At 40.8% G+C, this 25,565-nt stretch overlaps 1 protein-coding gene across 8 annotated transcripts in view; it reads left to right on the top strand.

Annotated features, from left to right (window-relative positions):
* SLC16A12 (solute carrier family 16 member 12) overlaps nucleotides 1-25,565 on the top strand; it is an 88,041-nt gene that overhangs the window by 36,119 nt on the left and 26,357 nt on the right. For 2 of the 8 annotated variants that reach the window (XM_070487480.1, XM_070487496.1), the window contains exon 1: nucleotides 24,698-25,024. The exons of the other annotated variants lie outside the window; for them this stretch is intronic. The gene's annotated coding sequence lies outside the window, so the exon portion shown is untranslated. Of the gene's footprint in view, nucleotides 1-24,697; nucleotides 25,025-25,565 lie in introns of those variants that run through there. 8 annotated transcript variants of the gene reach the window in all.

The raw sequence follows: 25,565 nt of genomic DNA on the forward strand, positions 1-25,565 counted from the left end.
TACACCTGAAATTGATTTTTGTGAATAGTATGAGATTGGGGGTTCTAGGTTTTTTCATTAATTTTCTTGGACATTCAAATGTGGAGTATGTTTTTATAGTGTTTCTTTCATTGTGTATTTCCTCCTGTTTTGTCTGTTTTGGGGACACTTATTACTTGAATGTTGGATCTCCTGAACTAATCCAATAATTTTCTTATTTCTTCCCTCTAATATTCTATATCTTTGTGTTTTTGTCTATCTTCTGGGATATATCTTCAACTTTATCTTCCAATCCTTCTATTAAATCTTAAATGTCCACTATCATTTTTTTTTTTTCTTTTTAAAGATTGGCACCTGAGCTAACAACTGTGGCCAATCTTTTTTTTTCTTTTCCCTGCTTTATCTCCCCAAATCCCCCCTGGTACATAGTTGTATATCTTAGTTGCAGGTCCTTCTAGTTGTGGCATATGGGATGCCGCCTCAACATGGCCTGACAAGCAGTGCCATGTCCGCGCCCAGGATCCGAACCCTGGGCTGCTGCAGCGGAGCGCGCGAAATTAACCACCTGGCCACAGGGCCGGCCCCTCCACTATCATATTTGTAATTCCAAGATATCCTTCTTTATTTTTTTTATTATTTTATTATTTATTTATTTTTATGAGGAAGATTGTCGCTGAGCTAACATCTGTGCCAATCTTCCTCTATTTTATGTGGGATGCCATCACAACATGGCTTGATGAGTAGTGCTAGGTCCATGCCCAGGATCTGAACCTGTGAACCCTGGGCCACCAAAGCAGAGCATGCAAACTTAACCACTATGCCACCAGGCCAGCCCTGCAAGACTTCCTTTCTTGTTCCTGTTTCTTTTTTATAGCCTTCTTTTCTTGTTTCACTTATGCACTATCGTTAACTCTGAAGATATTAACTATAGTTTTTTCTTTCAAAGCTTTCTTTCCCTTCTTTTTTTTCATGTCTTGAGTTATCCTTGTTTCCTCTGAGGTCATTTCCCTCCCCTCCTGAACCCCCCATCTCAGCTTTTATATTAGAGGTTTTTAAGTATCTGGTGATCTTTGGTGGCCTATTCATTTAAGAATGGGACACTAAAAAGCTGATTAGGTGGGAGGCTTTGTGAATTGGTGGGCTTCATTGTGCATGAGCAGCTTTGGATCCAGCAGTTTTGTTGGATGTAGTTCCTACATCTCTCAGCTGTTAGTACCTTGTCTCTCAGTTTGGTCAGTTTCTACAAAGCTGTATCTCAATCTTTTGCCCAAAGGTTAGAAGCTTGGCTGCTAGTGTTCTGGAAGTCAGTGGGGCCAGGGTTTTGGGATAGGGAGTTTCACCATTCTGTATGCTTTTCATGTAATCCCCCTGATTTCATATGGCGCCTGTCCTTCATGCTCTACCCCTGGCTGTATCTGCTCTCCTCAGTAACATAGTGGGTAGCTTTTCCACAGAGTAAATACCACTTTTCTTCCAGGGAAGGGAAGGCTAATTATCCGGGGAACAAGAACTTTGAAAGACTTTCCATCAATCTTCCTATTTTAACTCTATCCCACACTTGCTGCCTTTAGAAGTCCTCTGTTCCTCCATCCTTGAATCTTTCTGTGATTCTGCAGTTGGCTTACTTCTTGTTGTATTCCTTCTTTGTTGGGTTAGGTTTCAGTGTTCTCTGTTTTGCCAAGTCGTATCCCATCTGTTCATTTACTTCCCAGCTTTCAAAATTTGGTTCACATCTTTTAAATGCTGTCATCTTCTCTCCTGTTCTCTTTATCTTTGTGGCTTCTTTCTTTCTTTCTTTCTGGTGAGGAAGATTGGCCCTAAGCTAACATCTGTGCCATTCTCCCTCTATTTTGTATGTGGGATGCCACCACAGCATGGCTTGATGAGTGGTGTGTAGGTCTGGGCCCAAGATCTGAACCTGTGACCCCTGGGCTGCTGAAGCAGAGTACACGAACTTAACTACTACACCACTGGGCCGGCCCTGCTTCTTTCTTTTTTATTCTGTTACCATCACTGGCATTTTATGAGGGATCAGAGATAAACATGTGTGTTCAATCTGCTATATTAAATTGGAAGCTGAATGTATCATAATTTATCCAGTGGATTCCCTGCTAATGGAAAAGTATTCCAATGTGTTTGCAGTTAGAAATAATGCAAATGCACTCTTATACAAACATATCTGAGCACTGGGGGAGTGTTACTACATGGCAAATTCCTAAATGTAGGAGCATTGTGTCAGAAGTTAAGTTCATTTAAACTTTTGATAAATATTGCCAGATATCACTTTGAAATATTGAACTAATTAATACTCCTATCAGCAGTGTGAGATAGAACACATGTTTTATTGATGAATTAGAGACATGTCCTCTTTAATCCTTGACTGATGGGTTTCTTTGTTGCATTTAAAACATTTATACTATCCAATAATCTTAGCAGACATTCATTTTAGATAACTGAAAAATTTGATACTAAACATTTACTGTATTACAGTTCTTCAAGAAAAAAATGTAGTGTGTGGGTGATTCAATTAGCTTACCAACAGGAATGGAGCCAATATGATTACTTGGATCTTTATTTCTACTATGTTCTTGTGGCTGGCAATCCTTCAATTTCATAGTCTTCTAGAACTTTTAGCATTAGAGGAACTGATGATTGATTTGGTACTAGTCAGTTTTGACAAAATTACTTTAGTGAGAACTCTTCATTTGTCTGCTTTTAAGTTACAAATTCATTCTCCTGATCCTCCCGCTTCTGACATGGCTGCTAGCCCATCTGATTATTTGAGTGTTTGTGCAGAAAGAGAGAAAAATGCATTTGTTTAGGCCTGTAAAACTTTGGTGGTATAACTGTGTAGAGTAGAGAGCCAAGCTGAGGAACTGAGAAGAGCTACAGAAGGGGAGTTTGACAGCTTTGGGTTTGCATCCTGGCTCACCCACATATTACTGCATGATCTTGGACAATCATATAAGCTCTGAGCCATATTTATAAGACAAGACTAACAATGCTTTAAAAAATTAGTCAGGAGTTTTGGTTGCAAGTGACAGAAATCAAATTCAGTGTGATTAAAAGCAAAAAGCTAATTCATTTATTTACTTAACAGAGAATCCCAGGGATGGAATTTAGATATAGCTGAATTCAGATGTTTACACAATTTCAGAAATATGTATTTCTCTACCTCTCACTCCTTCTCTTTCCTGGGTTGACTTCATTTTAAGGGGAGGCTCTCCTAAGGGGAGAAAAAATGGCCACCAGCAGCTCTTTGTGTCCATTCTATGACTTGGAACCCCATGCAGAGAAGGCACTTCTTCCCAATTGTTCCAACAAATGTCCCAGGGCTGACTCTTATCACTCTTGCCTGTTTCATAAGTCTCTGAAGGAATCATTGTGTCTCTAATTGGCCAGGCTTCTCCAGGGCCTGTAGGTTCCCAAGGCACGTGAACTGAGAATGGCTAAGATGCCCAAAGGAAAACTCAGATGCTGTTGCCTAAAGGAAAGGGCATGGATGCTGGGCAGAAAAGAAACAAGAGATGGCCATCCCCCTTCTCTGTTTTCTTCACTAGATGCTGAGGCTTAAATACAGTAATAGTTGTGAAAAGAAAGTCCATAGTGCTATACAACAAATGTAAATTGTTCTTTTTATGTCATTTTATAAATGACATAATAGTTTACTCAACTATGACTAAGTAGTGCAGACTTAACCAAATAAATTATTTATAGTTAACTTTTGCAAGTTCTTTAAGGCAGGGATAGGTTGTCCCCATTCTTGTTTCTAAACTGCTCTTGTCTCAGGCCATGTAAGATAAAGGATAACTTAAAGGGAAGATCAATAATAACCTTTAGTGGATAAGCTGTATACGTCTATCATCATCTTTGTAGAGTCTTGTTTAAAATGCCTTGGTCAATGAAGTAATAGTCATGATAGATTATTCTATCTTGGTATATAGTGGTTATGGTCAATTACGATATGCACAGCTTTAAAACATTGAAGTTGATCTTTTGTGTCTTTGTAAGTATGACACCATAACGAAAAGAAGTTGGTGGGAGATCATGGATGTCTTGTTAGCCCCAAAGTATAACAGCATCTTCCAAATATTCCCTCTTCTCTTAATAACCTATTTGATATTATCCATGAATTGATCTAAACTTTTCTCAAATCTATTTATTCTTAAATTAGTATTGCCTCTGCAGATGAGTGCCATAGATGTTTTTTAGGTGCTATCAACTTATACTTGCTTTTTTTTTTTTAAAGATTTTATTTTTTCCTTTTTCTCCCCAAAGCCCCCCCGGTACATAGTTGTGTATTCTTCATTGTGGGTTCTTCTAGCTGTGGCATGTGGGATGCCGCCTCAGCGTGGTCCGATGAGCAGTGCCATGTCCGCGCCCAGGATTCGAACCAACGAAACACTGGGCCGCCTGCAGCGGAGCGAGCGAACTTAACCACTCGGCCACGGGGCCAGCCCCAACTTATACTTGCTTTTGTGTATATAGTATGTTGAGCAAACATCACTCGCAGAATGTACTAAAACTGCAACTTCTCTTTTCATCTCCTATTCTCCCTTTAAAACTTGTTCAGTGGGGGATAGCCCAGGATTATTATCTCCGGATGAAAACTTGGACGGGTCCCACGGCTTTCTGTTCATTCTTGGGTAACAGATGGTCCTATGGTCACTTCAAGTCACAAATACAGTTTCAATTCAGAAATTAGAATATCTAACCTATACAAGTAATAAAAACTTAGAATCCAACTTAATGTCCATTCCTACCTCTTCCCCAGGCAGGGCCACTGTAAAGCTGGCTGTTTGTAGTGGGAGAGGCAGCCGTGATCCTTCCCTCTTCTCTAGCCTAATGTTTCTTCTTTCCCAACTTGCTGCAATTTTTTTTTTTTTTAATTCCTCTAGGGCCTGGCTCAGTAGGAGAGGGGATTAGGAGAATGGGGCACAATCTTACTTGGTATGTACACTTGTCAACTGTTTATCTAGTGGTTGATTGCATTTTTTTTTTTTTTTTTTTTGGCTGATCCCTTCTAGGCACAACATCTGTGAGGCATGTAGTACTTCCCTTCTGCCTGGTGCTACGCCCTCAGTTCCTCGTTCTGTAGTGGTTTTGGACCTTGCTGTTAGAGAACCATTTCCCCTGTCAGGAGACTCGCTTAGGTAGGACTGTAATGGCTCCAGGCAGCTCTTTCTTCCTCAAGGGCTGCAACTGGCCCTTGGGAAACTCTCTTGATCCCTTTGAGTCACCATTTGGCGGGGGTGCAGGTGGGAGGTGGGGGCTGTTGCAGTTACCATTCATGGGAGGATGCAGCTCTCCGTTGTGCCAAAGTCAAAGTCATTTGCCAGCCTCTCTTCTGATTCCCTGGGCCTGGAGTCAGATTCCACTCCACTGTGTTTTCAATTGCAGAGTTCCCTCTAGGCCCTTCAATAGTTTTGACACCCTCTTTTTTTCTAAGCTTGAGGTGGGGTGGGTGCATCCCACATTTCTAAAGAAATTGTCTTAGAAAAATCCTCTTTTTAATCTCTTCTCTCCCAGCCCTTTTGTGTTTTCAAAGCTGGGTGAGGAGCCCAAGATCTCTGACATGGGGTTTTTTGTGCATAAATTCTGAAGATGGTCATCTGGCCCATCACAGCAGACTTTCACATTTATTTTATCTCAATATTTCAGTAGAAACTTTAACATTAACATACTTGTGGTATAATAAAAAATATATTTGGGGGCTGGCCCCGTGGCCAAGTGGTTAAGTTCGCACGCTCTGCTGCAGGCGGCCCAGTGTTTCATTGGTTCGAATCCTGGGCGCAGACATGGCACTGCTCATCAAACCACACTGAGGCAGCATCCCACATGCCACAACTAGAAGGACCCACAATGAAGAATATACCACTATGTACCGGGGGGCTATGGGAGAAAAAGGAAAAAATAAAATCTTAAAAAATATATATATAGATAGATAGATAGATAGATAGATAGATAGATATATTTGGTCTTTGTTCCTGGCTCCTGGCATGACACTCCTAAAACTGTTGGAATTTCCTGAGTGATAGGAGTGTCTTTTGTTGTTCACGAGGAGCCCTTTTGAGCACACTGGAGTTTATGCTAATGAGGTAACTTAGGGTGTTCCCCTAGATAGTCTCAGGATGGGGCTGGTCATCAGAAAGACCAAGTGATTAGAGGGTTGGAACTTTCAGCTCCACTCACTGACATTCTGGAAGGCGAAAGAAGTGGGGTTGGAGATTGAGCTCTATAAAAACTCTTGAACAACCCGGTTCAGAGAGCTTCTGGGTTGGCGAATGCATCCATGTGCTGCGAGGGTGGCATACCCCAACTCCACAGGGACAGAGGCTTGGAACTCAGGACCCTTCTGGACCTTGCCCTCTGCACCTTTTCATCTGGCTGTTCACTTTGTAATAAACCAGTAAACGAGAGTAAACGGTTCTGAGCGCCATTCCAGCAAATGATCAAACCTGAGGAGGAGGTCATGAGAACCCCAAATTCTAGCTGGTCAGTCAGAAGTACAGGTGGTCTGTACTTCTTTTGATTGGCTTCTGAAGTGGGGGCAGTCTTGTGGGACTAAACTCTTTAACTTGTGGGATCTGATGCTAACTCCAGATAGATAGTGTCAGAACAGAATTGAGTTGTTGGACATGCAGTTGGTGGAGGATTGTTGAAGGATTTGAGAATCCTGAACAGAGAAGGCTGTTTTACAAATAAGCCCACACGATCTCTTCCAGGCTTCAGGAGTTGCCAGCAAGTTCTGCAATTTGTTGCAAGTCCAGGTTCACCATATTTACTCATCATGATTTTACCATCTTCAAGCTCATCAACCTTTTATCTATTTCTTTGCCTATTGAAGAAGCACCCTACTTTTTTTTTTTTAAAGATTTTATTATTTTTTTTCCTTTTATTTCCTCCCAAAGCCCCCCAGTACATAGTTGTATATTCTTCGTTGTGGGTCCTTCTAGTTGTGGCATGTGGGACGCTGTCTCAGCGTGGTTTGATGAGCAGTGCCATGTCCGCGCCCAGGATTCGAACCAACGAAACACTGAGCCACCTGCGGCGGAGTGCGCGAACTTAACTGCTCGGCCACAGGGCCAGCCCCAAGAGCACTACTTTTTAGTTGCTTTTCATATGAATACCCTTCATACCTTGAGTCACTTTAGTCATCTATCTCTGTCCCTTCTGAAATTGTTATATAGTTTTTCATTTTCAAGTGAACAGAACTGTATGTAGCATTATGGATACTGATGTTTGGTACAAGGGAAATTATGTTTTTTAGTTTATTCCTATTCCCTTTTATGATGACCAGCAATTATATTGACTTTTTTCATCATAGAAGCATGTTGGACTGATTTCTTTAGGGACTAGTCAACAATAACTTTTATGCCTTTTTTTCATGATATCTGAAATAGACCTTATTATATGTTCAAAGGTATAAACACATGTAGTAAAATATTGACCCAAAAATACAGTATGAAATATGTATCCAAATGGTATTATCCTCTTAAAAGTAACCACCTTTGGAATTTTTAAGGTCAAGTTATCATTGTTCACAATATTTTGGAACCTTAGTTTTTGAACTTAGTGTATTCTTTTGAACATCCTTAACAGTGGCCAGTGTCCAAGAAGGTGAATATAATTTTTTGGAAACATCAAAAAGTCATTGGGAACCAAGTCTGATGTATGATATTGATGATCAAATTGGGCAGTACTGTTTGGGTCAAAATAGTGTGTCTATGAAACAGTGGACCTGGTTTCCTTATGTAAATGACCTGGCTTTGAAAACAATACCAAGAGTAATTTTAAAGGTTCTTTTTCACAATGATAATGCCGTTATGATATGCCCACATTTTCTAGAGATGACTGTTTAAAAGTTAAACATACGATCACCCTTTCTTTTATCATGAAAGACTAGTTCCACGAAGCTGTACAGTAGCTGACAGGGATGTAAGCCACTCCCTAATCACTTTCCCGACATGTCAGGTCTCATTTTGACTTCTGTCACATCAAAGCTTCTACTTAGCCTCATATTGTGCAGAATAATCTCAACCAGATCTGATATCTCTGGGTACGGCTTATATCCTAGTTCACCATGAGCTCTCTGCATCCTAGGCCATATCCTTCCTCCTAACTTCTTTTACAAGAGGGGGGTGGTCCTTTGGGAATCCTCCAAACTGCTCAGAAAAAGAGCATTTATAGACTTGTAAGGCATCATTTGGTAGGAAACTGTCACTACTGTTGACTTGTTGCTGCTGCTATCCCAGGCATACGCCTTGCAATGACCTAACTAATTAAAGCCAGCTTATTTTAAGCCTCGCTGAACCTTTCTCATAGCCTATCAATTTGAGGGTGAGGGGGTTTGGTTCTCAAGCCCTTATTAGCACTTCTACGGGCACAGAATTCTTCAGAAAGAAAAATGAAATTCTGTTACACAAAATTGTGGTACCATGATGCTGAGTTCCACCAACAATGAAGAGCAGGTACCCAGATCCTCTTCTGAATCCTTATCATGTATGTGACACCCTAAGTGCAGTGCTTGGCCCAGAGACAAATGCTCAGAAAATAATAGCTGCTGTTGTTATGATGATATTCATCAATAGAATTAAAATGTTGAATTTTCTATTTGCCACATCATTATGGGCATGTCCTTGAAACACCCAATTAGTCAGTCAAATGTTATTTCCCCTTAGAGAAGCCTTGTTGCCTTTCCCCAGGATGGTCACGCTCATTTGGAGGAATCTGACCCTTTGTCCAGATCCCGCAGAGCCCACGGCCTCCTTCCCAGCCAGCTGTGAAGTGATTCATGGTGGCCGTCCACCAGGCTTCTGAAGCACTGCTTATGGCAGTGAAAGGGTGTGCATTTCATCCCATGGTTCCGAATCTCATCCTTGAGCATCTTTTGAACTGCAGGGGTTGATTCAACACCAGGAAACCACACACATCTCTTCTAGAACATTGTGTGTATCTACTGTTTTCTGATCTAGGACCTTTGACCTGCTAACTGCAAAAGCAGCTTTTCCTCAGAGTCACATTATCCATCTTAAAAACCAAAGGAGAGAAAAAGAGAAATAAGGTATTGAGGAGGCCCTGTTTCCATCTCATTTATTTCCTTTTCTCTTTTTGTTTCTAGACTTATTTCTGTTACATGTCGCAGTCACATAATTTACATATGTATTTGACTCTCTTATTTTTTTAGTTTTCTTCCCCAGAAAGATTTTATGATGCTTCTATGAATCGTAAATCTCCTTCCTTGACTGAAGAGAGTCAGCCTTTGCGGACTTTTTCTTTTTTACTTTATTAGTAAGCCATGTGGGGCTTTGACACATAACCCCAGATCCTCCTCAGTGCCAGGCAGTGAGCTCACCGCCCACCACCTCTGCAAGACATGCGTCATCTTCCCCAGAGCATAGAATGGGGAACCGAGGAGCTTAGTGATTAAAAACTATTTTGGTTGATTGCTGTGAATGCCAGAGATTTCTGCCTCTGCTTTGGTTTACTTCACATCTTTGGAAAATGCTACTCTTTGAATATACTTAATCATGGGTTTTTACCAATAGGGCAATGTTTCCAGTGAGTAGTGATGCTTGCCAAGGGAGTATATATGCCCGAAGGTACTTTTCTTCTTCTATCCATTCGAAGGATGAGTTAGGATTAGAAAAGTCACAGATATGCAAGCCCATGTTGTAATTATATATTCTGGTGCCTCCTTCAAAACTGTTTCTATTTAGATTAATTTCTTTAACTTCCCCAGCATGCACCTGCTGCTGTAGTCAGGCTGCTCCTTTCTGTGTGGAAACACGCCATGCTTATCATTACTTCTCTGCCCTGACTCATGTTTTTCCTCTCAGCTGCTTTGTTCTTCATTTTTCCGCTCTGTTTCTTTACATGCGTTCTCAACCTCTGTGCCTTTCCACGTACTGTTTCTTCTGCTGGAACTGCTCTTCCCACCATCCTGAGTTGCTCTCCCCTAAACCTGTCTCAGGTATCTTTGGTTGCAGGTAACATAAACTCATTAAACTGGTGTAAGGACAAGGGGAACTTTTGTGGAATGATACATGGACAGGAAGAACATGGGCTATAAGGTAGCTTAGGGGAACCTGGGGCAGGAAGAGCCATTAGACTTCGTGAACAGCTGGAATCAGGACCTGGGGAGCCACTGGAACCAAAGCAATTAATTTCTCCATCTCACTCTCTCCATGTGCCACATGGTTGCTTGCTCTCAGTCTATCTCAGGGTTTCTCAACCTCATCACGACTGACATATATAACTTGTGGAGATGGTAAAGTGCAGTGGTTAAGACAAGCGTCTTTGGAGCCAGACTGTCTGGGTTCACTTTCAGCTGTGCCGCGTCTTGGCTGTGGCTTGGGTGACTATTTGATCACTCTTGTCTCAATTTCCTCATCTAGAGAATGGCAGTAATAGTAATAATAACAATAAGAACAACAATAATAATTAATACTTATATATCACTTATCACATGTGCCAGGCACTGTTCTAAGTGTGTTAGCTAAATTAACTTATTCATTCTCACAATAACTGTAAGTTGAAACCTCTTTCAGAAATCCTTCAGGCTAGGCATTTTTGTTATAGTCTGTAGAGCATATGTTTGTAACGATCCAGCAGGGTTGGGGGAGCACCCTGATGTCAACCAACCATCATCGATTTTTCGATAAAACGTAAGACTATTCCACTAAGAGAGAGAAATAAAAAGTCTAAGTGTTTAGCTCTTGCCACAAAGTGAGTACACTGCCCTTATACGGAAAAATTTTGGTTTTCAGAGCTTTTTGGAATTGTACACTTGTGTATCTATCCCTGTTTTATAGATGAGGAAACTGAGGTTCAGAGAGACTTAGAAATTTGAACAAGGTTACAGAGCTAAAAGTGCAGAAGCTGAGATTTGAACTCAGGCAACCTGACGCCAAAGGACCGCCTCTTGACTGTGGTGTTGTAATACTTCATACATCAGAGGGCTGTTGTGAGCATTAAATGAGTTAACACGTATAAAAAATACTAAGAGCAGGGCGTGGCACCTAGTGAATGCTACTTAAGCATTAGTTATTATCGTGATTTTTCTTCATTCTAAAGGGTCATTGAGATGTATTATTGTAACGCTCAGCAGTGCAGTGGTGCGTTCAGGCTCCATTAAAGCAGGGTTTCCCAACCTCTCTCGTGAAGGCAGAACTCAAAACTTGTGATCTTCCTAAGCCACATTGGAGTATACCATGAGACTGGTCCTGACCTGGGCTCTGGCCAACCTGAGGCTTTGCCCAACTGCCCTGTGAGCTCAGGGATCCTGTTACAGTCTGAATGTTTGTGTCCCCCTCAAATTCAAATGCTGAAGCCCTAACCCCCAGCGTGGCTGTTAGCCATTTGGAGATGGGGCTTCTAAGGAAGTAATTAAGGTTAAATAAAGTCATCAAGGTGAGGCCCTGTTCTGATAGGATTTGTGTCTTTAAAAGCAGAGACACCAGAGAGGTCTCCCCACTCCCATCTCTGGACCACCCCACTCCCTTCTGCCCACACACGCTAAGGAAAGGCCATGTGAGGACACAGCAAGGAGGTGGCCATCTGCAAGATCTCACCGGAAACTGAATTTCTCAGCACCTTGATCATGGGCTTCCAGCCTCCAGAACTGTGAGACATAAATGTCTGTTGTTTAAGCCACCCAGCTGATGCTATTTTGTTGTGCAACGGAGCTGACTAATACAGACCCATGTCACACCTGCAGCCCTGTTCGCTAGTGGGGAAGCTCTGAATTAGGGCGTGTTGATGTGTTTCCCTCTGCACAAAATGACTCCAAGCTGTTGAATTTTCTGGGCCTTATTTTTTTTGCTTTTTCTCTTTTCTTCCTTTCTTTTATTCTTGGTCTACTCTATTGCTGTTAGGCTTTTAACAATGATCTTGCACTTGGTTACAGATTTGTGTGTGATGCCTTTTTTCCCTTCACACTGTGATTACAGCTTATCATTGATGGGCTTGAAACTCATAAAATTAAACTAGTCAGTGTAGAATACACAGTAAAAATCCACTGGCCTTGGAATGTAGACCCGGCCCATTCATCAACCTTTTCTGCTGTGTGCTTGATTGGTTGTGTTCTTGAGAAATGAGAAACCAACTAAATTGAATTTGTATAATTTGACACTTTATTCTAAGTGAGGTTATGCATTTAAGGCATGAATGATTAAACTGTACTTTCCAATCTTACAGAAAATTATTTTGTAGAAATCAAAATGTTTATTTTCTCTGTTCCCACTATTCCCATTCAAAGAGTCTAAAACCAGTCAGTATAACTCAAGCCTTTATTTATTTTTATCTTGAAAATGTTAAGTAACTCATTCTTCTCCTGGCCCCCAGCGAAGACAGTTTTGTCATTGTCAGCATTCTCTCAAGAAGTTTATCAAAGGAAAGAGGATGATATCCTCATGTGAGCCTAAAATGCCATGAGAAAGAACATCAAATTCTCGTCCTGCCTAGTCCAGTTGTCCTAATGTGGACTTTCTCAATCCCTGTTATTTACTCATCAAATATTGCATCACTTTGTAAGAGGAAAACAATTTTGAAAACTATAGTGAAAGATCACGCTGAAATAAATTTCTTTATTTTAGACACACACACAGCACACACGCATTCACATATATGAAAAAACAAAAACTAAAACTAAATTCTGTCCATTGGATTGTTCCCTTAGACAACCTTAAAGTATGACTATAAAGTTTCTCTTTCCACAAACAGATTTCTTGTTTTCATCCTGTTAGGAAAAAAGGAAGTGAGGGCTAACCTTTAATCCACGTATGAGAGAGTGGTCCCAAAGCAAAGCCCTCTCATGTATCACTGGGAGGATAAAATCCTGACAAGTTTGAATAAAAAGGGCAAATACAAGCATGATAAGCATATAAAATGGCAAATGTCAACTCTGCCAAATATATAAAGAAACATATATGAATCGATGTCAAATTAAAAAAAATGGCAAGTACACACATAGTTACACCTAAAGAAGAGTGGTTTTATTACTTCTTATAAGAAAGGTATAAGGGTATTCCAGTAAGTCCAGAAGATATAGGAAAAGATCATTCATAATCTTACTTTCCTCGTGCAATTATTTTCCCTTTTTTATGCATTCTTTTTGCATTTTCTCCTTGTGCACTTCTCTTTTGTGTATTATACCCTTACCATGTACATTTTGTGTTCTGAGAATGAGATAGCCCAACACAGGCATTTTGTGGTGCCACTACAGTCTATAATCATCATTTGTAAAAGCTTTATGATAATCCATGGATTGGATGTGCCATCTGTGTCCAACTTAGGAAAAGTCATTAAAAAGTGGAGAGAACATGAACATAGATGTTTGGTATACAGATATTTGCCTGCAAATAATGTCAGTGTGCAATTCAAAATAAAGAACCAGGGGCTGGCCCCATGGCCTTGTGATTAAGTTTGGCATGCTCCACTTCAGGGGCCCACATTCGGTTCTCGGGCACGGACTTACACCACTCGTCTGTGGCCATGCTGTGGCGGAAACCCACATATAAAATAGAGGAAGACTGGCACAGATGTTACAAATCTTTCTCAAGCAAAAAGAGGAAGATTGGCGATAGATGTTCGTTCAGGGCGAAGCTTCCTCAGCAAAAAAAAAAAAAAGAAAAAGAAAAAGAAAAAGAAAGAACTAACTAAATACTACAAAGAAGTGAAAATTAGTTTAAATGTTCAAAGAGCCTGGTATTTCTTGGATTTATTGTTTTCCCTGTCATTCTTTCTTTGCCAGTGTCCCCCATTCAATTATTTAACTCTTGTATAATCTGTCTGTCATAAGGGAAAATCAACATAGAAAGATGAAGTCACTGGGTCTCTCCTTGACTTTTTTTCCTTTGATACTCTTAGAAAAGAAATATGGTGCTTTCAGCTATGATTAAGATATTTATTTACTAATAATTTGCTAATCATGTCATTATTTGAACTAGTACCTGGTATAACTTAGGTAAGCATTTTTTGAGTGCCTACTGTATGCTATGTATAGCTATCAGAGGGTACAATTGCTTTACTTTTTAATTTGGAAAATTATTGAAAGCAACAAGTTCAGATGAAAAATGTATCTGATGATATTATAGGGAAGGAAATTAATATCTGTTAATATGTGAATATTTTAATAGGTGTCAGGTGTTTTTACACGTATTTGGCCCTTTAATCCTCATTAAAGCCCTATTAAAGGGGGACTGTTAACACCAATGTACACAGCAGGAGACTGAGATTCAGAAAGCTAAGTCGCATGTCAAGGTCATACAGCTTGTAATTGTCTGAGCCGGGTTTCAAAGGCAGACATGTCTGACCCCGTGCCAAGTGCACTGTTCTATTTGCTTAAAAATGTAATGCAGCATTCATATTTGTAGTACAGTTTAAAGGGCTCAAAGAGCAGTATTATAACTAGCGGGGGAGCCGCTGGAATTCTTTAGAGAGGGGTGTCCAGTCAGAGGAATATGGGTTTCTTTTTTTTTAGCTTTACTCTGAGCCATGTTATGTTACTATTTACAGCTGCATCGTGGCCTAAGGCCCTCTTGTAAAGCTCCTTCTCAGAGAAACGTTCTTTCAGAACATTTTTTACACCCAGCCTCAGAGCACATGGAGATGCCTCTCTGTGAAGTCTTTGGAGAGGAAATGGTGATAGATCTTCTTATGCAATTTATGAAGTTCTACTCAATGTCACTGTTATTCTCCTACACTATCTGGATAGAAAATATTGTAATAATCATAGGATATTGAAATTTTAAATTCCTTATCCCTTTCCTAAGGCTCATGGAGGCGGTCTTTAACAGCAACAGCAATAATGGTAAGAGTGAACATTTATTTGAATGCTTACTGTGGGGAGAGCCTGTGCTTTGTGATATAATATGGATTACGTCATTTCATTTTCTCAACAAACCGTGAGGTAGGAATTGGGATTTGAAAGGATTAATAGAAAACACTTGTCTTCTCTTAAGTTCAAAGCCGGTTTAAAGGGAAAAACAGATATCAAACAGCTGGAGATCAAAATGCTACCTTAAGTGCTAATAATACTGATAACTGTGGAATGAGGCTTAGAACTACCAGCCAAGTAGGATCGCAGTACTTTACCCGTATGAAAGACAGACTCAGCCTGTCGCCAGCCCTGACAGCTCGCAAACAACCACAGGCCTACTTGCAAGGGCGCCTGCCCTATTTCATTTATAGCATGAAGAGCTGAGGAGGATGAGCACCCCCTACTAACAGGCAGATCCCAAGTGAAAGAAAAAGGAAGAGAAGGGCTGAGCAGAGCATGTGCAAGTGTTTCTCCCAAACCCACGAATCAGACAAAGAACTCCTCTTCCTATGGAGAAAAATAAGTGAGGAGGTAGAGAAAGGCTAGGGATGCTGACTCTACCGGAGTTACTGCCACATGGAATCAATGGAAAGGAGGTCTTTGCCCCCAGTTGTAGGTACTGTACATGGCTCTCTCCTACAGATAAGGAAACTGAGGCACTGAGACATTAAGTAAGAGCTCACAATTAATAAGTGGCAGAGAAGTCTACATAGGGTCACTCTAAAAGTGGTAGAGTCAGGATTGACCCAGGCCAGCTCAGAAAGGCTCTGACTTAGTTCAGGCACAAGGCGATGGGGCATTAAGAAGGGAGGGCAGTGAGAGGGATTGGACCAGAGGTGATGAGAGTTGGATTCACTTGTTTTGAGAGTTGGGGAGGGGTCAAAAGGACTCAGTGTTCTAACATGCCTACTTAGAAAATGGTGAAAGCATTTAAAAGAAAGAGTGTTTTCAGGAGACAATATCCAGTGCTTATTTGGACATGTGAGTTTGAGGTACCCTGCTTGTAGGCTGTTGGAAATTTGAGTTTGCAACTTGGGAGGACGATTGGGGCGGAGATGCAGATTTTGGAATTCTTCGTTTAAAGGTGATTACTGGCTGAAACAAAGGGAGTGCTTAAATATGAGCAGGAAAAGAGAAGGTTGGTTTCAGAATTGAGTTTTGTATTTGAAATATGCGGGAAGATTTGATTTGGTAACCTTGAGTGGCTCGATCTACTTTAAAGGCAAGTCCCAGCTTTGGTTGAGGACTTCACTTCATCTTTTACCCATAGCCCTAGTGCACTGCAGGGCAAGCTTACAGGTTACCCTGGTGTGCAGAACAGTTTCCATTTGCCCCTTCAGGTTCACGGTCCATCCCATTTCCACCCTGTTCTCTGCCCTGGGAGGCAAACATGTATGGGCTGCATCAATTGGGTTCAGCCTCTGATGGGACGTAGAAGGCAGGAGGAGTGTGAGGTTAGTGTATTTATTTCCTTGGCTCTTTTACTGTCAGATTCATGTGGACTGGCTGCTTTTCTCTACCCAAGGCTTTCTACAGTGACTGTAGAAGTTTCCAGTAACTGCTCTCTTCCTTTGCCCCTCAGGCCTAGAGAAGGCAATGACTTCCAAATGTTACTACCCCCAGGGGACTCTACTGAGCTTTGTTAGATTTTATGAACACTGCTAACATCTTTATAAATAACGTCTTTGTTGAAGTCTCCCCACTTTCCCAGTTCCTACTGGGACCTTGAATAAATAATATACCTGGTACACCTGAAGGAATTTATGTTCTCCAAGGCACTAGCCCTACCCATAATAAATAGAGGGAGGCTTCTAATTTGGAGGTCTCAGACCTGGGAGGAGATGACAGAATTAATTCAGGATGTACAAATCCTGTACATGTACATGCAGCATTGTCGGTGGACAGGAGAATGTCTTATATGGTTGTCATAATTTCTCAAACATTTGTAAGTGCCTTAGTGATTCATAAAATAAAACAGAATTTATTTGAAAATACCATGAAATCATTTTAACTATTGTCTTTATATATTTTCTTAATGAACAGATAACTTGTGTTAAAAATATAACTATTGCCATGTTTGGCTAAGGAAATATTTTAAAATGTGTAGCGCGAAGTCACATGCAGAAAAGTTGGGAACTACTTCCAAGGCCTTTGTTGTTAAAAGTTCACCACACTTTTCCCTGGGTGCAAAACTAGAGGGAGGTGGAAGGAATTGTTTCAGCCCCAACTATTTCTATCAGGATAGAGAAAAAGATGACCACCCACATCTTGAAAGAATGTTTGTGAAATCGTTTCTAACTCTTTCATTTACACGAAGAAATTCAGGCCCTCAATCTTGCCCTAAAGGGTACACCACGTTCTCAGCCCTGGCAACACCTTGTCCTTTGAGTGACCTGCCATGGCTCAAGCAGAGAGCAGAGTCTACAGAGCACAAAAATCAACATCTCTAAGGGCCTGTGGAATTTGATGGCGTGTGCAGTGTGGGGCAGACGGTGGCCGAGTGCCAGGCTCTGTAGGTGAGCCCTCCAACGGCTCATATTCATTTTTAGCCACTCTGCAAAAGCAAGAAGAGAGGGCTAAGCTCGCAGTGAAGGTCTGTTTCCAGGTTTGGCCTCGTCAGTGATGTTCACTCACTAAATAGTTACTGAGTGCCTGTTCTCTTCCAGGCACTGTTCCAGGCTCTGAAGCATCAAGGGGCCCTCTCTTAGGGAGCTCCCCTTCTGAGTGCAGACCCGAGTTCTTCTGCCTGCACTCTCTTTGAAACACCAGTTCTCCACAATGCTCTGTGACTTGAGGGGTTAACTTCCAGTCAAACTGAAATGTTCGACTCCTTGTTGCTCCCATTTCAACAACATGGCTGGTAGTGGTGATTACAGAGTGAAGAAAATGTTGTGGTATAGACAGGCAGCACTGTTCTTCTGTGAAAGGCTCTCTGTCAACTAACAAAAAGACTCTGTGAAATGCATCTCAAACCCCACGGTTCTCCTCTGCAGCCAAGAGGTCTCTCCTATAACATAATCTGACCTAATAATTCCATATGCCATAAGAGTGTAAAATTAGAATTGAAGAGTTCTGCAAGGCCTCTGAGTTAGACACAAAAATTTATTCACTGAACCACACAGATGTTGAGCACTAGCTTTCTAATGGACTTTGTGCCAGGCGCTGGGGTATTTGACTGCATTTTATATTCTCTATCAAGGAGGGCTACAGCTCTGGCCTATTGCTTCTTTCCCATGTGCTTCCAAATAGGAGAGAAAACTCTATTCCTGCAGAAAATGGTAATTGAGGGCAAACTCCTGGTTATGAATTGTACTGTCAACAAACTGTTAGACTCAGAAGTAAGCGTTTTTCTGATGTTGCCTAGAATCAGCAACTCTGTGGATTAGCAGCTGACAGGTTGAGAAAGAATCTTGCTTTCTACGCTCCGCCTCTTATGAGAATCATGAGTCATATCTTTTTCTCCCTTTCTGTGGACCAGATACCATATAAATCACTCTGCTGTTTATTCTAGGTCTTTATGTAGGGTATTCCTTTCCCCAAAGTCTCACACACAATGTAGACGCTTTGGCAGCTGCATCAGCAAAGGTCAGTGTTTCAGTTTAGTGCCCGAAGATCCCTGACAGACATCCAAAAGTTTCTGGTTGAAGTCAGTAATTATTTACTCCCCTGTTACCAGGATCTGTTTGAGGACTAAGCAGAGAGAAGCAGAAAGGAAAAAAAAAAAAAAGTGAATCACTAGTCTTTCTTCACCTAACAACAATATTTTTTTCATGGCACATATGTAATGTCATTGAGCAACAAAAATAAATAAATGCATTAGAAGAATAAATAAATGCAGAAGACACAGAGACTCCAAGTGGAAAAAAGTTAGGTCCCTGGGCCAAAGACTATGCAAACCCGAGCAAATGAGGAATTTCCTTAACTTTTCCCCTAGGTTTAGTCCTTTTCGGAGCTTGAGTTTGCCCCCAGGAGAGAAGTCTGTAAGGCTACCAGTGGGAACACTGTGCTCTATTGCTATAAAGGCTGTGCAGGGAAGTACTGGGATTCCCTCATTGCATACTTGGAAGACTGCCCTTCAGTACACACGGTGTCCTCTGTGATTCCTTGCCATAGGCCAGGATGCTAAATGGGGCTTTGAGTCTTGAGTTGGGGTAGAACCAGACATTGAATCCTTGGTAAGAGGAAGTAATAAAGTGTCAAGTGACTGGGAGGCACGATATCTTTTTTTTCTACGAGAGCCTTCCATGTAACCACAACATTTGTAAATATATGCCAGGCTCTGTTCTAGGTGGTAGAGACGTAACATCGAACATAGCGATGATGGCTTCTACCATGGTGGAGCTTAGAGGCCGGTAGAAAGCAACAGCCCTCAGTGACAAAGGGCATAAGCTTTGAAGGTAGGCTGAGGTTGAATCTTGGATATTTAGAGCATTCTTTACTTTGTCTATAAAGTGGAAGTTATAATTCCTCCTTCCCAGGGTTGGGATGAAGATAAAAATGAGATAATATATGTATGGTAATGAATTCAGAGCCTGGTGGATTAATTGCCCCCAAATAGTAACTGTTGTTACTATTTATTTTGTTTTGTGGCTTACTTTCTGGCTCAGGAGTCAGAGACTTGAGCTCTAAGTCCCGGCTGGTACCTCCGTGACAAGAGTGCTTTGCTCTCGGGTGTACTTCATTTAGACAGAAGCTGGTTGTGCTAAATACTTTTCATTTTCTAGTTGTAATGGCTGATTTTCTTGCTTTATGTCTGAATATTAGACCTCTTTGATGAAGATAAAGTGCTTTTCATGTTTCTTTCGGTTGAACTTCATTCATTTGTTAGACACTGGTAGAGTTCTTACTCTGCACGGGCGGTGTGGGGGGCTGGGGCGGGGGGGGGGGGTGTGGTGTGGGGAATATCCAAGGATGACTTAAGATAGTGTCTGTTCTGTGGAGTTAAACAGTCTAGTGGTAGAAAGGGACAGATAAATAGATAATGGCAGTGTATTTGCTAAGGGCCAGGAGAGGCCTGTACAGAGAGCTCCAAGAGTCTGCAAAGGGGAAACAGCTACTTTGAGGGAGGGGGGTGGGGTGGAGGCAGTTGAAGTAGAAATGTTAGATAAATCAGGTGGGGAAGGAAGGAATTTAGAGGTAAAGGAAGCAGCATGTAAAAGATAAGAAAGCTTGACTTTTTCGGTTAGTTTCAAGAAAGATATAGTATCCTAGGATAGGTGGGAGTGATGTGATGGGCTAGGAGTAAAGCTATTTGGCTAAGGAGATAGTCATATATATGGGCTGGACATGGGACTAGACAGTCCTCAGCCAAAGAGCTAGTGGCTGAAGACACTGAGTTTCCACCATCAGAAATAGTATCTATATGTTTCCCTCTTGTTTCTACAGAGACAGAAGTGAGCATCTAGATAAAAGAGCTTCAAGGGGCCAGCCCTGTGGCCAAGTGGTTAAGTTCGCATGCTCCACTTTGGAGGCCCAGGATTTCGCTGGTTCGGATCCTGGGCGTGGACATGGCACCGCTTCTCAGGCCACGCTGGGGTGGTGTCCCACATGCCACAACTGGAGGGACCCACGACTGAAGTATACAACTGTGTAGTGGGGGGATTTGGGGAGAAAAAGCAAAAAAGAAAAATAAATTGGCAACAGTTGTTAGCTCAAGTGCCAATCTTAAAAAAAAAAAGAGCTTCAAATTGTAGCCTAAGGGTTACAATGGTGTATCCTGAAAGTGTACGTCCACACTGCAGAGGCAGTAGTAGAGTCCATTTGGAAATCTTCTCCAGTGAGTTGTGGGGTAGGGTCAAATCTTGCTCATATAACGACATAGACGTGAAAAACTTACAGCTTCTTTGCTGCTAGAATAAATCTAAACTTCTTTACAAACCTCTGTGAAGGCAAAAGTGGGAGTTCATTTTTTTTTTTTTTTTTTTAAAGACTGGCCCTGAGCTAACATCTGTTGCCAATCTTCTTCTTGTTTTCTTTCTTCTTCTTCTTCTCCCCAAAGCCTCCCAGTACATAGTTGTAGATTCTAGTTGTAGGTCCTCCTGGTTCTGCTCTGTGGGACTCCGCCTCAGCATGGCTTGGTGAGCTGTGCTAGGTCTCCGCCCAGGATCTGAACCAGGATCTGAACTTGGGTCACCCAAGCGGAGCACATGAACTGAACCGCTCGGCCACAGGGCCGGCCCTTCATTTTGCTTTTTACATCCTGCCTGAAAAACATTTGCCTTTCCCTAAATTGTAAGGATTTTCCCCTATGTTTTCTTCTAGTTTTATGGTTTCTGCTTTTATGTTTAGATCTGTTAGCCATTTTGACTTAGGTTTTGGTGTGAAGTAAGACTTGAGATCCATTTTTTCTCTGTATGAATAAGTGTTTGGGTCTATTTCTAGGCTCTGTTCTGTTTCACTGATCTAACATGCCAATATCACACTGTCTTGATTACTTTGGTTTTAGAGTAAGTCTTGAAATCAGACAGTCTTCAAATTTTGTTCTTTCTTTTAAAAATTATTTTGACTTTTCTAGGTTCTTTGAATTTCCTTATGAATTTTAGAATCTGCTTGTCAATTTCTATTTTAAAAGTGCTGGAATTTTGATTGGGATATCATTGAAACTATCAATCAGCTTTGGTGGATATGACATCTTCCAAGTCTTCCATGAAACTAGCAAGGTTTATGTCTCTCTCTTAGGCCTTTATAAATTTCACTCAGCACTGTTTCTTATAGTTTTTACTGTACAAGAATGCAAATTATGTTAAATTTATTCCTAGGCATTTCATGGTTTTTGATGCTACTGTAAAGTGGTATTTTAAAATTTCAATTTCTAATTATTCACCACTAATATATAGAAATACAATTGACTATAAAAGAAAAAAATAATAAATTCCAGCTCATTAAAATAATAACTTCTGCTCTTCAAAATACAACATTAAGAAATGAATGAGCAAAAGACAGAATGGGAGAAAATATTTGTAATACATATATCTACAAAGGACGTGTATCTAGAATATACAAAGAATTCTTATATCTCAATAATAAGAAGACAAACAACCTGGTAAAAAAAATGGGCATAATATTTGGAAAGACACTTCACAAAAGAACATATATGAATAGTTAATAATTACACGAAAAAATGGGTAACATCATTAGTCATCAGGGAAGTGCAAATTAAAATTACAGTGAGAATCCATTACATACTGGAGCAACAGGAGCTCTAATATGTTACTGGTAATATTGTACACTATCTTGATAAACAGTTTCGCAGTTCCTTCTAAAGTTAAATATACACTTACAATATGACTCAGCAATTTCATTCCTGGGTATTTACTCAAGAGAATGAAAACATATGTCCACTAAAAGACTTGTACACAGATGTTCACAGAAGCTTTATTCATAATGGTCTAAAACTGGAAACAAACCCAGTGTCCATCAACAGATGAATACGTAAACAAATTGTAGCGTATCCATAACACAGATTACTATTCAGCAATAAAAAGGAATCAACTACACAACAACCTGGATGAATCTCAAAACGTTATAATGAGTGAAAGAAGCCAGAAGCAAAATAATCCATATTGTGTGATGCCATTTTTACGGGATTCTTGACAGACAAAACTAATCTATATCGACAGAAAGCAGATCAGTGGTAGCGGGGTTCTGAGGCTGGTGGAGATGATGACAAAGGAGCATAAGGGAATGTTTGGAGTGATGAAAATGTTCTATATCCTGATTGTGGTGGTTGTGTTTATTTGAGCATATACATTTGTCAAAAGTCATTGAAATGTAGATTTAAAATGGGTGTTTTATTGTATGTAAATTATACCTCAATCTAAAAAAGTTCCTAGCAGTCATTGCAAGTTTCAAGTAATCTCTTTCAGTGTAGCTCAGTCTTTTGTGGATCAACACTGAGCCAAATCCAAGGTTAATCACCTGATAAGGGTCATTTCTCACCTCTATTTTGTTTACTCCACCCCCTCTTTCATGAGAGTCTAGCTTGGGGGAGAATTCATGTGTCTTCATGGCAATGATGGAGGAGGTGGTTGGCTTGCAGGTAGGTCCCTGAGTTCTCATTATCCTAAGCAGCGTTTTCCCTATTTGTCCCTGGGCATTCTGCTGGTGAAGTTCATCTTGCTGCTCTCGAGGTATTGGCTTTTGTCCTCATTGTGTGCCATGCTGACATCTGCTGCTGGTGGAATTTGTGGTTTCTACTCCCTATATGTCCGGAGGGGGACATAGTCCTGGGGGAATTCCCTCCCTTTCTTGTAGCAGTTCTTCTTGAGGATCAGCCATGATTCCCATTTGGCTCGGGATATTTGCCGTGGAATCACTTCCCCCTTTGCCACAGCCTGCTTCTCATCTCTTAGCTGTCTTCCACTAAGAACGTGGGAGAGCATCTGGATCACTCTTGTATCACATGGGAGGTGAGGGACAGTCAGTGGGCACTGTCTTTGACTTTCTCTTTGCCCAGACACATCACCGGCCAAGGGCGCCCAGTGAAGTAGTGTTTTCCCACAGTTACTCATGTTATGTAGCTCCTTGCGGCAGCTTCCCCTCAGCTACACGGGTTCCTGTCTCTTCACTATTCCACATCCCTACCCCTGGTCAAGACTCAAGGGAGTGGGAGACATGGCCCCTGAGAAACCCAAGCAGCTCATCACTTTTCCTTTAAAAAAACCTTTCCCCTTCCTCTCTGGGTAGGCTTGTACTTTCCCTTCTTGTGTGGTGGGAACTTCCCCTACAACACAGTCCTATGATTCCTTATTTATAGATGGATTTACTCTGGATGGGACCCATCTTCTTGTTCCCTATAGCAGTACACTTCTTGGCTTAGCCTTAATGATAGAAGGGGGCCATTGGGAGAGACTGGCTTATCAACAAAGGGCAACACATCAGGAAATATTTCAAAAATATTACCTGTAGTACAGGAATATTTTAGAAATGACTAAAGAGAGGAGAGACATTGGCAAATTTCATGATTCTTAAGTAATAACAAAGAGGATTTGCCCGCTTCAAAGAGGTATTAAGTAATAACAAAGAGTAAAGTCAGTCAGAGTTACTTTGAGTGTCTAGTCTATTAGGTGACTTAGATATTGGGGAAGAGATACTTAATAATCAGTCACCTGGTTTATGGGATAGACACCCTGGTTTTATAGATTAGGAAATAGTGGAGAAAGGAAGTGTGAATCATAAACTAAGTAGTCATACAACTAAGTAGTGTCATTTGGACCCAGTGGTCTTGATTTCCACTTTTTGTATCTTTCTCCACATATCTTTATCGTGGCTGCTAATCAATTTATAAAGTCAGGGTACTGCTACAAGTTAAGGCACTGGAAATAGAAGCAATCGAGGAAGGAAAGAAGAATGGAAAGAGAGTGTTGGGAGCCCACCAAAACAGAGGGTGTCAGGCCCACTGCTGCCTTTTCTCCAGCTGCGTACTGACTGTAAGAAATGTGTAGCTTTCTACTGCTCACTTTAGGAAACTTTACTGAGGGCACCGTGGAAGATTTGCCCCACAAATGGGATGCTTTACTGGAATTATTGACTCTTAGCAAGAATTCTTTGCAAATGATTAGATTTTTGAAAGCAAGGAGGCTCAATTTGTGCTGTTAAGGTGTAATCCTAGAGGAACATTATACTATAAAGCCTCTTTTGTTTCAAAAAAACTTTTTTTGAAGCCAGATTGAGATGCAATTATATTTTAGTGGTTGGATGTCAAAATAAGATAAATTGGAGATTGCTTAGTAAAATGAAAAATTGCATGGCGGTAACATGCTTCCTTTGCTCACAGGTTTAGGTATACTATTAACTCAATAAAAGAATTTTCCATTGTATTTGTGTAATATCAGGTGGGTTAATTATTTACAAGAATGCTCAGTTAATATTCTAGGGAACGGCAGGCTGCTCCAAAGTCTCTAGGAAACCAGGTTAGCCTTGTCTAACCCGTGCATTTTTTCTGGATACATATAAATCTATTAAACGACCTGTTTTGAAAGAAAACTCACGAGTTGTCTTGTGAGCAGCTTTATACCCCTGTGTTAACCTTGAGGGCTTCCCTTGCTTCCTTATGTTGTGATCCCTCATACTAATGGCTGCATAGGCTTTACTATTGCTTGGACGGCTTGTTGACAGAAATGCTCAATAACAATTTTGAAATCTGGTGGGCAGATGGGCAAGCGCACTGTCCAAAATCTGCCGGAGCTACTCATCTCCATTTGGATTCAGATGCCACGTTGTCAGGCGAGTCCCTTCGCTTCTTTGAGTTTCAGCTTCATCATCGTGAAAGGGGGAAAATAATGCCTATCTCTAAGGCAAGAGAGGCTCCAGTGCCACTATGCATGAGGCATTATTAATAATAGTATCGACACCAATGCTTTCAGAGAGTCATTTCTCTCCACCCTGGAACCCTGTGAGGAAGTACCTTGTTCTGTGGTTTTACCCAGGTTGACTGTAACTTATTATAGACCTTTGTCCATTATGCTGTTACCATGGCAATGCTGAGAGTATTACTTACATTTTTTTATTTGGATTTATGCAGTTGTATTTTTTGAGAGATCCTGACAAATGGGTTCTTAACTTATAAAATGTGGGGATGCCAAAGCGAGGTCACTTAACTAAAACAAATGAAAATGAATCATCTGGGGATAGCAGAGGCAAGGTCAAAATTAATGTTGCTTAATATTTTTGTAACGAAACAGAATATTTTATTTTGCCAGGGGCTTTTTACCTATAGTGTGTCTTCTACGGAATAATCACTTAATTTTCAATGTGCAGTATCAAT

Source organism: Equus asinus, chromosome 2, assembly GCF_041296235.1.
Source record: "Equus asinus isolate D_3611 breed Donkey chromosome 2, EquAss-T2T_v2, whole genome shotgun sequence".
Lineage (NCBI taxonomy): Eukaryota > Metazoa > Chordata > Mammalia > Perissodactyla > Equidae > Equus > Equus asinus.